Below are 11,394 nucleotides of genomic sequence, written 5' to 3'. Positions count from 1 at the left end.
CAAACTCCAGTAGGGGGAAACAATACCATTTTGTGCAAAAAAATGCTCCTAATGGGCACTATGCCACCAGCTATAGGAACGAGCTCCCAGTGCAGGTGACAATGATGTACCCTAACATGCAAAAGATACTCAGTGCCCCAGTTCCCCAGTTTGCTCATTATGCGCATGCATGCTAGAAAGGCCCAGTTCTCCAAGGCCAGCAGCTGCATTAATATGCAGAATAATCCTCCAATGAAAATCCAAGCTGATCAAGAGATAGGTGCCCTTTAATAACACATTGTAAACAATTCATACTACGGGCCAAAATCTTAATTACAGATGCAAGAAAATTGACCAATGAAAATGCTGATTCACAGTACGTTGGCAGCTATCTTGCTGCTATTTTGCATACATAGAGTATTGTGGGTTTTTTTAGCTTCATCATATGACACTGGAATCAGACATGGGGATAAAGAACAGACTTGTTCTGTGTAGGAAATAGTTTGCTTCCAACTCCAATTGCAGGAGCAAAGAACAGGTTTAAAAAATCAGCTGGGATTATGATTGGAGGATTATTTTGCATATTAGTGCAGCTGCTGGCCCTCCAGGGCTGTGTCTTTTTCACAATGTGCAAACTGGGGAACTAAGTATAATTTGCATGTAAGTGTCACACTTGCCCTGGGAGCTCCCTCCTGTTTCTGGTGGCATAGTGCCCCTTAGGAGCATTTTTTGCACAAAATAGTAGTTGCCCACACTTCCAGTGGAGTAAAAAAATGCAACTGATAGGTGCCCTTTAAGAGTCAAAACCAGTAGTGTTCAGAATATAAACAGCCAGGTACTGTATATTGGAAAGTTTCTTATATTTTCTTGTAATGTTAAAAAAGAATAATTGGGTTAAGATCACCTTTAGTGCTTAGCTATGAAATTTTGTTGCAACATCTAAAAGAAGTATGCAAGTAATGCCTTTGTTTTGTATTCAAAATACACCTTCTTATGGATATAGTACTAGAGTTGTGATGTCACAAATACATAGATCACATGTTTACTGCTCTTTGCACATGCTGGTGTTCAAGATTTCTAATAACTCAGTTTGGATAAATGATCCAATTTTAATGGCAGACATTTATATACCTAAGATTTAAAAGGTAAAATAAAATTTAGTGGGCAGTCTTCTTCCTATTATGGGTGAGCATGCCACCAGGTTACACATAGAACCCTGTAGTAAGTCAACAAAACTAAAACTGACGGTCTACTTAAACATCAACTTTGAAAATCCCAATAAGTATAGATAACCTTAATAATGAAAAAATATGGGAAAGTACAACAAAAAAGGTAATGAAAGCAGAAAGTACAACAATGCACTTGGCTGTCATTATGTCATTAAAATTTGCAAAACTCTGCTACAGGTCTAGTCACTAATAGCACCCAATAGCAGTAGATAGCATTTGTCACCGGTTTAAAAGTACACATCTTATTGGTTGCTATTGGTTACTACAACCTTTCAATAATATTGAACATATAAATTAATTTGCATTTGATGTAAGTGATCTATAGTTTCTATAAAGCAGAATATGTCAATGCAATATGAAGAATGTAAACAGATACTGTACTGCACCTTTAGGGCAGAGAGCCTTGAATGAACACTCTTTCATAGTGAAAGACTCAATACATCATCTGATCTATGAAGTTTCCAAAAAAAAAATGCATTTTATGTACCATGTGCTCTATTAAGAATCATTTATTGCCACTGCATAGTGTTGCAATATACATGGCAACTGCACTTCTATATTGTTGTACCCACTAGCCACTAGATTAGAGACCTAAAAAAAGGAAAATGACCCATAGGAGCACCAAAGGCAAACTAACAATCTTAGCATCTAATAATTGACAGAGGGACCTGTGGTTCTAAAAGAAGGTGAAGAAGGTAAGTTCTCGTTAAACTACATCATTGTATACAATGGAAACTATCCTTATAAATATTAGTGAATCATACTATATCTGGCTATTCAAAACATTTTCTAATGCTTATGCATCAACCGTACTTACATTATAGGTTATGTACAAATTACTTAAGTTGTAGTACTTGTTGGCTAACCTGAAGCCTAATCACTCCCATGGCAGGCAACCAAGAAAAGTAGGCAGAAAATAACAAAACCGTACAGCAAACAAAATGACATATATCCCCCAACCAATTATTTATAACTTCATGTAAGATCAAAAGGGGCCAGCTGTTTCTAAACTACAAATCCCAGCATCCCATGGGAAATATAGTCTCATAGCAGTAGGAGAGCCACAAGCTAAAGATACAGAAGACTGCAGTTTTCTTTCCTCTCTGCATGGGGTGGAAGTGGTTTCTCAATCAGGATTTTTGCACATTGCTCTGAGTATTTATGACCCTCTACCTCCTCCTCCCATGTACAGCCCTACTCTTTGTGCTGCATTGCTGCTGTACAATCCCAAACACCCTTCCTCCTCCATGAGCCCAGAGACCGGGCAGCTCCAGCCATCCGTGTCCCTGCACACACACGTACACAGGGTGGGGGTGTATGAAGCCATACAATAAGAGACTGCCCCTAACATGCAGTACAAGGCCAAAGACCCCACCCCAGGAATGAGAGACACTATGAAGTGTAGAGGAGCAGGGGCAATCCAACCTGCGGCCCTCCGGCTCTTCTTCAGCTGCAACTTCCAGCAAACCCGGCAGATAGAGATTTAGCTCAAGCACAGCTGTAATCCCTATATGGCAAGCAGTCTGGTAGCCACTTCTGCTATGTGGATTGCCAAGCGTGAGTGCCTGATCCCAGCTCCCCAGCTTTACACCAGCCATCCCTGTGAGCACCCACACAACTCGGGCATCTACAGGCGACAAGGGTTATGTGGGTCCCAGCATGCACCGGGACAGTATTTTTTTTTTTTAATTTTTAAATAAAGCCCCAGAGTGAAGCATGCCTCCTAGCAAGAGAATATATGTACAAACTACGCACAACAGCTATGGCAATGGCCACAAAGTGTCCTGAGCTATCTCCCTCCTCTCCTCATCCTCCCAGAGGTACATCCAAGGCTGCCACAATGCAAAGTGCTGCTCAGGAAGTCACTGAAGTCTCCATCCACCTAAACATAACTAGTCCTACAGACAAGACCATCGCCGGCTAAACTGCACTTCCCGACAGCACCTATGAGCTACTTGGGAATGCAAGGAGTTGGAGGATAACACATCTGGAGAGCCCCAGGCTGAACCCCCCCTTTGCCTATACGTGTATAAGCATGTCCGCTGTGAATTCGCCCACCTCTCCACAGCCCGAGATGTGCCTCAGGGCCGGGTACAGCGCCGAAAAAGTGTCGCGTAAGCACGGAGTCCGACTGGTCCCTAGGTGTCCTCGGTCCCCTCCCTCTGTGGGGCTCTCTGAGCCTTTGTCTCCCCTTCTTTTCTCAGTTCTCTGTCTGCCAGTGCAGCCTCAGCTACTCCTCCCCTCCCCGCCTTCAAACAGCCAGGGGGGGGGGGCATAGGACACGCAGCGTGGAGAAGGCGGAGCCTCGGAGGCGCAGTCCCTCTGGTGACGTCATAACACGACTACTCCAGCCAAGGTGCGGGCAAGAGCGACTGGCAGCTCCCTTCGTTTGGTATCACGGGAGTTGTAGTTTTGTCCTTCTGGACTTGTCGCCGTCACGTGACCTGCCGACCTGAGCTAACCTTGCTGGAGTGTAAGTGTCCGCTAAGTAAGCAAATCTTTGTACTAAATATAGCCACAGGTGTTATTGCTGTGTATGTAGCACGCATGCCTCACTGTTACTCTTCTCATGGTGAGGTATTTAGGGCTTTGTGTCCTACTGTAACAGCCAGGTGAGCATTGGCATAACTAGGATACCCTGTACCTGGCTTCACAGCAGCATCGTTAAAATTAACCCTTAAAATTGTGGGAGGACTACAGTTCTCAAAACTATGTGTTAAAAACTGCTAAGCAATCAGTGATCCCCGGGATCCTTATAATTCCTGGGCAACCAAACAGCTGCCAGTCAGTGGAAAACAGGCAGTCATGAGCCATGTCCCCCTTTGAAGGCACCTGATGTTATTTAATAGAAAGCATTTGGGCAGGCTAAGAAACCATATACTACACAGATACCTTCTTAGTAACTCCATACGTAATACCCCAGAACATTTTGTTTAATGAATCTAGTTTGACCTACATTTATAATAACTGAAAACAGGTTACAAGCAATCATATTAATTTCATACATCCCACATGGCAGGATAAACAAATGAACTTTTACTCTCCAACAAATGGCAGGAATGTATGCATTACCGAAGTCATGTTATGCTTCATAAATTTAGCCCAAGTATTATGTATATTGTATAATAGCCATGTGTTGGTTGACCCGACTTCCATTTTAATTTTAAAACTGCTCTTGAAGACTAAGAGCTGCAGAACAAAATACATAAATAATTTAAAAAAAGAACACAAAAAAAAATTGCTCCTCTTCGAATTCTACTATTTATACCATTCTAAAAAGTAATTTTGATGTTAACTACGCAGTAGGTTGGTTCTGGAAGTATGTTTTGACAAACATATGGTGGGTACAATGATGGGGTTGTGTGCATCCTTTTGTTGTGATTTCTAAAGCCACAGGAGAGCCTCAACAACTGCCTGCAGGCTTCCTGTGACTGAAAGTAACCAAACGAAAGGGCCACAGTCTCACAATTTATAAAGCATAGCCCAGGGTACATTGAGCGAGTGCTTCCTCCTTCCCTGTTCGCTCTGCCGGCAAAATCCCTTTAACTTAAAAGTTAAAGTTCGGGCTTTCACTCTACTGCGCATGCACGAAAACAGAAGAGGAAGCGTTCGCTGCAGGTACCCTGGGCTGGTGCAGTTTTCTCCGAACAGGGGCACCAGCCCGTGGTAGAAGGTAAGTGCTAAAAGTCACTTGGGGGTGCCTAACATTTTGGCACCCTCAAGTGACTTAGCCTTTTCTTCTCCTTAAAGAATAAGTAAACCTTTTTTTTTCTATTAATAAAATTACTCTAAACAGCCTCCAGAATTGCCTGCCTTTGACCCTCTGTTCTTTCTGACCTGGTTCCTCAGTTACAAGCTGCTCGATTCCTCTCCTTCCTTGTTCAGAGTGAAGCCTCGCCCCCACTTTCTGTTTAGGTCTCTCATCAAGAAATAAAAAAAACCCTGATAATGTACAGACTGGCTCCTGCTGCCTCCAGGTATGCACAGAAGGCTCTCCACTTTGACTACAGGTAGTCGATGTAATGAGAAACCAGAACAGGAAGTGGGGACGGAGCTTCACTCTGAACAAGGAAGGAGAGGAATCGAGCAGCTTGTAACTGAGGAACCAGGTCAGAAAGGACAGAGGGACAAAGGTAGGCTATTCTGGGAAGCTGTTTAGAGTAATTTTATTAATAGAAAAAAAAAAAAAGGTTTATTTATTCTTTAAGGAAATTCAAACTTGAAAATAGATTGAATTTCGAAAATACACCTCCCCCTGACTTCTACTGAAGCTCGGCAGGTTTTAGCTGCGAAACCAAATTTTTGAGAATTTTTTTGATTGATAAAGCTTGATATTTGAAATCAGATATTTGAATTCTGAAATAATTGGAAAATGTTTTTACCATGAAACGCAATGTTGAATTTAAATAAATAAGCCCTGAAGAGTTGGGTTAAGGGCATGGTCACACATAAAGTAGATCCACTTATCTACCTACGCTGCCCATATGCCTGCATTGAAAACTACAGTATCTGCCTCAGTGCAGGCACGCAGCGAATCATGGATCCACCTACTCTTCCCTCCGCTGCAGATACTACCATTTTCAGTGCAGGCACATGGGCAGCGTAGGGAAGTGAATACGCTTCTCTCAGCCTGATGGAAAAACACGGGCTGAGAAAAGTGGATCTATGGTACATGTGACTCTCGTGCAACTCTGAAGGCAGATATGCTAATTTGCTTTTTATACATCATGATCAGCTAGTTTAATAATAATTGCAGTAGATTCAGATACAGTGTAGTATGCCAGCAAAGACCCTAGAGGGGATAGAACCAATGGATTCTGTGGAGCATTTGGTATTACCATACAGCTGAAGCACTCTCTGGGGAAAACTGCAGACAGGTGCTGCACAGAGTGAAGTGCTGTCATTTGCTATTAGCATTAATTATGTTGAGGCTTACCTCCCCTGCTTTCCTCCAGCAGCTGATTGCTGTGGGCAACTTGCAAGGTGTAACCAGTGCCTAACTAGTGCTGCTACTTCAAGCAGGGCCAAACTGGGCAACTTTAGGCTAATGCCACACAAAGCGTATGGAGCGTATTCTCAGCAAGCTGAAAAAAACACTTTCCTGAGAATACGCTCCATACACGCAAAAATGCACCTATCTATGCCTGCACCAGAATGAATTGAATACGCTTGGGTTGCAGGCACATGTAGCTGATATCTGCTGAAAATGCAAAGTCTCGTGTTTTTTGGCGGATATTGGCTATATGTGCCTGCACCTGAGTGTATTCTATTTAATCCGGGTACAGACACAAGGTAGCGAATTTACAGTAGCGGGGCGTATTCTCGGCAAGCATTTTTAGAGAATATGCCCCGTGTGGCATTCACCTAAGGCCTATGCAACATGGGTCTGATTCTTGGCAAGTGGAAAAACACTTGCTAAGTATCAGCCCCTCTGCTCAAAAAATCTTTAACTTGTACCTGCACCCAGAAGCTTTGAATCCACGTGAGTACAGGCAGATAAGGTGGATATCAGCTAGAAATGGGAAGTCTTTTGTTTTTTTGGCTGATGCCCGCTGCGTCAGATTTAATGTTTGCTGGTGCAGGCACAAAGATTTTAGGGGCTGATTTTCGGCAAGCGTTTTGCTACCATAGGCCTAATAGTCCCTTTGACTAAAGGACTCTTTCGGCAGCTTACCTGCCCATGTATGGGCATCCGCTATGGCCAGATCTCGATCGTGTAGGTTTGATCTTCTGTCAGATTGGGGACTGCATTAGTTCATTGATAAGGCCCTCGGTCGTTTTAATTTGATCGTTTGGCGACTTTGCCAAACGAGCAGGTTGCAATGTGCATGGCCACCTTTAAGCTAGTTTCACATGTGTTTTTCCATCTGTAGAAAGCAATGGATACGGTTATGTACAAGATATTAGAAGAGTTACATGGCCCAATGAAACCCTTGTGACTCATTCCATAATGTGATGTGTTAAATTATTTTACTTGATGTTGTATTGTTTTGTTTTGTTTTCCATTATCTTTTAATTATTGTCTTTTTTACTTCTGTTAAAAAATCAATGAACTAAAAAATAATAATCTATAGCTTTGAGAGGCCCCAGTAGAAACCTGCATTTGCTGCTCGCACTCTGCACATGAGTTGTAATACCCCTTTCCTGCCCATTTCATTAACGTCACAAAGAAAGACACTATAAAATTTTCATCATTATTATTATTCATCTGTCTTGATAACAACACTGCTTTCTTTACAGCTAGGTAATAAAGAAGGAACTTTACATCCATCTCTCTGATAGTCATCATAATTATTGCCTCGATAGCAGGTTCTATCAGGACTAAGCACTGCTGCTAAGCATAGTTAAATTGGCTACATGCCATTTTCATAAAATGAAAAACAAAATTATTCAGACTTTAAAAAACAGTGGTAACTGAAGAGACCAGCATCAAGAGCAATACCATAATACATTTTAGACTTTCAGGGTATATGTTTATTTGCTTTTGATATTTCTGTAGATGCTTTCTTTGGAAATGAACTTCAGGAAACAAATCAAGATTCAGATGAGTCAGAATTCAATTTAGTATTTGTTTAACCTTTAATCATTGATGGACATTTAGATCTCAAGGTACCAGGGAAAGGATTTTAACTTTATAAATGTTCTCAACAGGACAGAAAAAATATGTATGTACGGGAGAACGTAACTACGGTACTTCAAGAAGCAGACCAAGAATTGAAGAGTAAGAATTGAATTTAGAATTTGTTGGGCAATACCAAACCGTTAGACATCAGTTCAGTGGCACAGATCCAACATTCTACTCATGCCGTCACCCAGCATGTCTTCACCCAAGCTACTAGAGCAGTGTGTATACAGCAGTATGACATCATATATCTCTTCACTCATTTTCTTCTAGATCCTCCACCATCCACTGTATGGTTTCTGTCTTTATTATTGTATAGACACAGCTATCACTAAAGTAGCCAATTCTATGCTTGCTGTTACTTCCAGAGTACTTAGTATTTTCTTGTTTCTGCTTTTTCCAACAATACTGATCCCACATATCTAGTCCACCTCCTTATTTTGTTGCAATGAATGCTACGGTCACACACCTACACTCCATGCTCCTTTTTTTTCCCAGCACAGGTTATTAGCGTTTGCTCTGGCAATGATAAATTACATTTAATGACAATAAAATAGATTTAAAATCTTTAAAAGCTCACCTTTTCCTCTTTACACTTAAGGACCCCATTTACAGGACTTCTCTTGCACTAGACTCATTCTTTAGATTTCCCTTCACACATCCCAAGAGACTGTGTTGTCTTGAAATATGTTAACATGCCATTGATACATATTCAAGCAAAGTAGGTTTTCAGCCCAGGACACAAAACAGAGAAGGGCAGCATATAGTAATAAACTTTGTTTTGACAGCTCAGAATAAGCATGGCAGAACTTGACAAACAACTGTCCCATATTAATGTTGGTAATACCGATTCCTTTTTAAAATAATGTTGTATATGGTGGAGAAAGGATCTGGTGACCACTACCACAATTTGAGTGATACATTTTCTGTTAATTCAAAAACAGCCTCTGTTCTTTAATTGCTAATGCTTCTGTGCTTTATAGAATTACTTTTGCCCAGCTACCACTCATCCACTCATGCAGATGAGCTATGTAGGCATTTATTATTGATGCTGGGTCTCTGGAGCCTGGTTTATAGGACAGTTTTAGTTGACTGCTGTCTGTATAACAGTGACAGGAGGAAAGGGAAGTATTTAAATAGCACTTTTCTCCAATAAGACTGAAAGCACTTTACAGGGTTTACATCAATTAAGCCAGTTATCATATTAATGATAAGTATACCAGGACACCAGTAAATTTAATGACTTTTCCACTGAGGAAGGGATTTGCTATTAGGGGTTCAGACAAGAGGCCCAGTTGATATACATTCTTCAAGGTAGCTTATAGAACTGGGGAAAATGTGTCTTCACATGATGCTTTAGGCATATTCACACAGCCTGCTGTGGGAACATTGGAGCAAGGTATTGAGAGCTTCAGGGTTCTGTGTAAATTGATAGACTTGTAATTTGGAACAGGAGATGTACACGCTACCACTGTGTAAGGAAGTGCAATTATGGACAAGAGTACCTTTAATGAATGCCATCCAATTGGACAACAACTGGCCAGATTTCAACAACCTCGATAGAGGCTGCAGCCATAATTGAGCCTCTGTGTCTCTGACAACAGGGTGTAAAAGGACTTGGTTTAAAGCTGCTTCATAATTAACTAAGAAAGAAAGGTACCTTGTAAAAAGAAAATATATCTAACTGATTGAAAATTGCAAATCAAAACTTAATAAATTCGCCCCTTTTATTTATTTAAAATACAAGAGGACTGCTAGTAGGGTCAGTAGAAATAAAATACTGTACTGTGGTGCATATTCTCCTTACACTGTCTTACACACACACAAGCCTACCAGTGAAATAGACTTTACATGTCCTTAAAGGGGAAATAATAAGTAGGGCAGGTTAAAAGGGAGCTGAGATGGAATAGGAGGCAGGCCAGGGGCTGAGGACAAGTTATTACAAATTTACTGGCAACTACGTTGCCTTGTAATTCTGGCCCGGCCCTGGCTGGCATTTTAACGGCTAGGTCGGGGCCGGGTGGCAACCCTAACTGCTAGTGACACAAGCAATTTTCTTTTTACTGTTCTATAAATATTATCTTATCAATTGCAGGTGAAACAATGGGGACATCTTTTTGCTGAGCTTTGTTAAACTGTAGCTTCACTTAGATAACCTGCCCCCAAGTCACAATTTTTCTTGAGATGGCACAAGCCATAGATTGCATATGACCCAAAAGAGTAAATAGCATATAGCAGCACTGTCCTAGTGTTGCCACATGGCAGGGTAATTGTCTAAAATATTATGTTTCTTTTCCTTACTGTATATTAAAGTGATGCTATGAAGCTACATGCTATGAAATGCTACATTTAGCTTTGCTGTATTTATAGCTCAATGTAGCATCATGTTTTTGTTTATTAATCAACCAACCTTTTTGTACTGTTTTTAAAAATCAATAGAAATAAAATACTTTACTGTCTTACACACACACACAGAAGCCTATTCACTGACTTTACAAACTCAGTTTGGTCTAAAAATATAAAAATGACTTGCATATTTATTATACGATACAAATAAAGGATAATTATTATAATAATGTATGCTTCTGCATTATTTATTGGGTTTTTACTACAAGGGAGTCACAAAAGGATTATCCTGAGATTACATCTGTAGAAGTCAGCATTTTAACTCTGAACAAATCTCTTGTACAGGTTGAAATGCATCACTTCCATCAAGATCCAATTTATAAAGAAGCCAATTTATAGCTTCCGTACACAAAAATGCTCAGGGATAGGCTTATTGTTTCCAAGAGGTATTAAAAAGGTTAGAAAGTGGAATTTTGCAGCTCAAGTATTATGTTTATAAATTGCATAGTTATATGAATTATAATTATGCTGCTCTGCATTTTGTGTCCATTTAACTGGTTGTCTGTGTTTTTTTAATAGCTGACCACCACATAGTGCACATGCAAAAAGCAATCCTGGCAACCATTGAGATTTAAAGATTCCAAGGAAATTGGAAATTTTGCCCACACTACTAGGTGCATGCTATGCAGCAATGTTGGTACAAACAGGGGGGTGTTTGTAAATAACACATATCGATCAAGACCAATGTATTTTAGTACAGGTATAGGACCCATTATCCAGAATGCTCGGGACCAAGGGTATTTTGGATAAGGGGTCTTTCTGTAATTTGGATCTCCATACCAAGTCTACTAAAAAATCAATAAAACATTAATTAAACCCAATACGATTGTTTTGCATCCAATAAGAATTATTTATATCTTAGTTGGGTTCAGTTACAAGGTACTGTTTTATTACTACAGAGAAAAAGGAAATCCGTTTTAAAATTCTAAATTATTTGATTAAAATGAGTCCATGGGAGACGGGCCTTTCCGTAATTCAGAGCTTTCTGGATATCGGGTTTCCGGATAAGGGATCCCATACCTATATTGTGTTGATGTCTGCTCACATGGGTACAAGCCCACAGGATGGGCTAACTGAATTAAATTAACACTTGTGTTGCCATGCAGTAAGTACATATCCTTATTTTATTAAATCTGACATTGTTCTTTCATGATTGTG

General features: G+C 40.4%; 1 protein-coding gene and 1 long non-coding RNA gene across 4 annotated transcripts in view; one reads left to right on the top strand and one right to left on the bottom strand.

The window, feature by feature from the left end:
- ankrd50 (ankyrin repeat domain 50) overlaps positions 1 to 3,356 on the bottom strand; it is a 29,435-nt gene extending 26,079 nt beyond the window's left edge. Inside the window, exon 1 of one of the 3 annotated variants that reach the window (XM_002941998.5) lies at positions 3,267 to 3,356. The gene's annotated coding sequence lies outside the window, so the exon portion shown is untranslated. Of the gene's footprint in view, positions 1 to 1,594; positions 1,970 to 2,025; positions 2,288 to 3,266 lie in introns of those variants that run through there. The other 2 variants (XM_018096150.2, XM_031902563.1) reach the window with 2 other exon arrangements.
- Positions 3,357 to 3,611: 255 nt separating this feature from the next.
- LOC108648245 lies at positions 3,612 to 10,406 on the top strand. The gene is made up of 2 exons (XR_004222757.1): positions 3,612 to 3,696; positions 7,860 to 10,406. It is a non-coding gene; the product is annotated as an uncharacterized LOC108648245 (long non-coding RNA).
- Positions 10,407 to 11,394: the final 988 nt, after the last annotated feature.

The sequence above is a fragment of the Xenopus tropicalis genome, chromosome 1 (genome assembly GCF_000004195.4).
Source record: "Xenopus tropicalis strain Nigerian chromosome 1, UCB_Xtro_10.0, whole genome shotgun sequence".
In the NCBI taxonomy this organism is placed as follows: Eukaryota; Metazoa; Chordata; class Amphibia; order Anura; family Pipidae; genus Xenopus; species Xenopus tropicalis.
The sequence above is the reverse complement of the archived record's forward strand: the minus strand, read 5'-3'. Positions and strand labels throughout refer to the sequence as shown.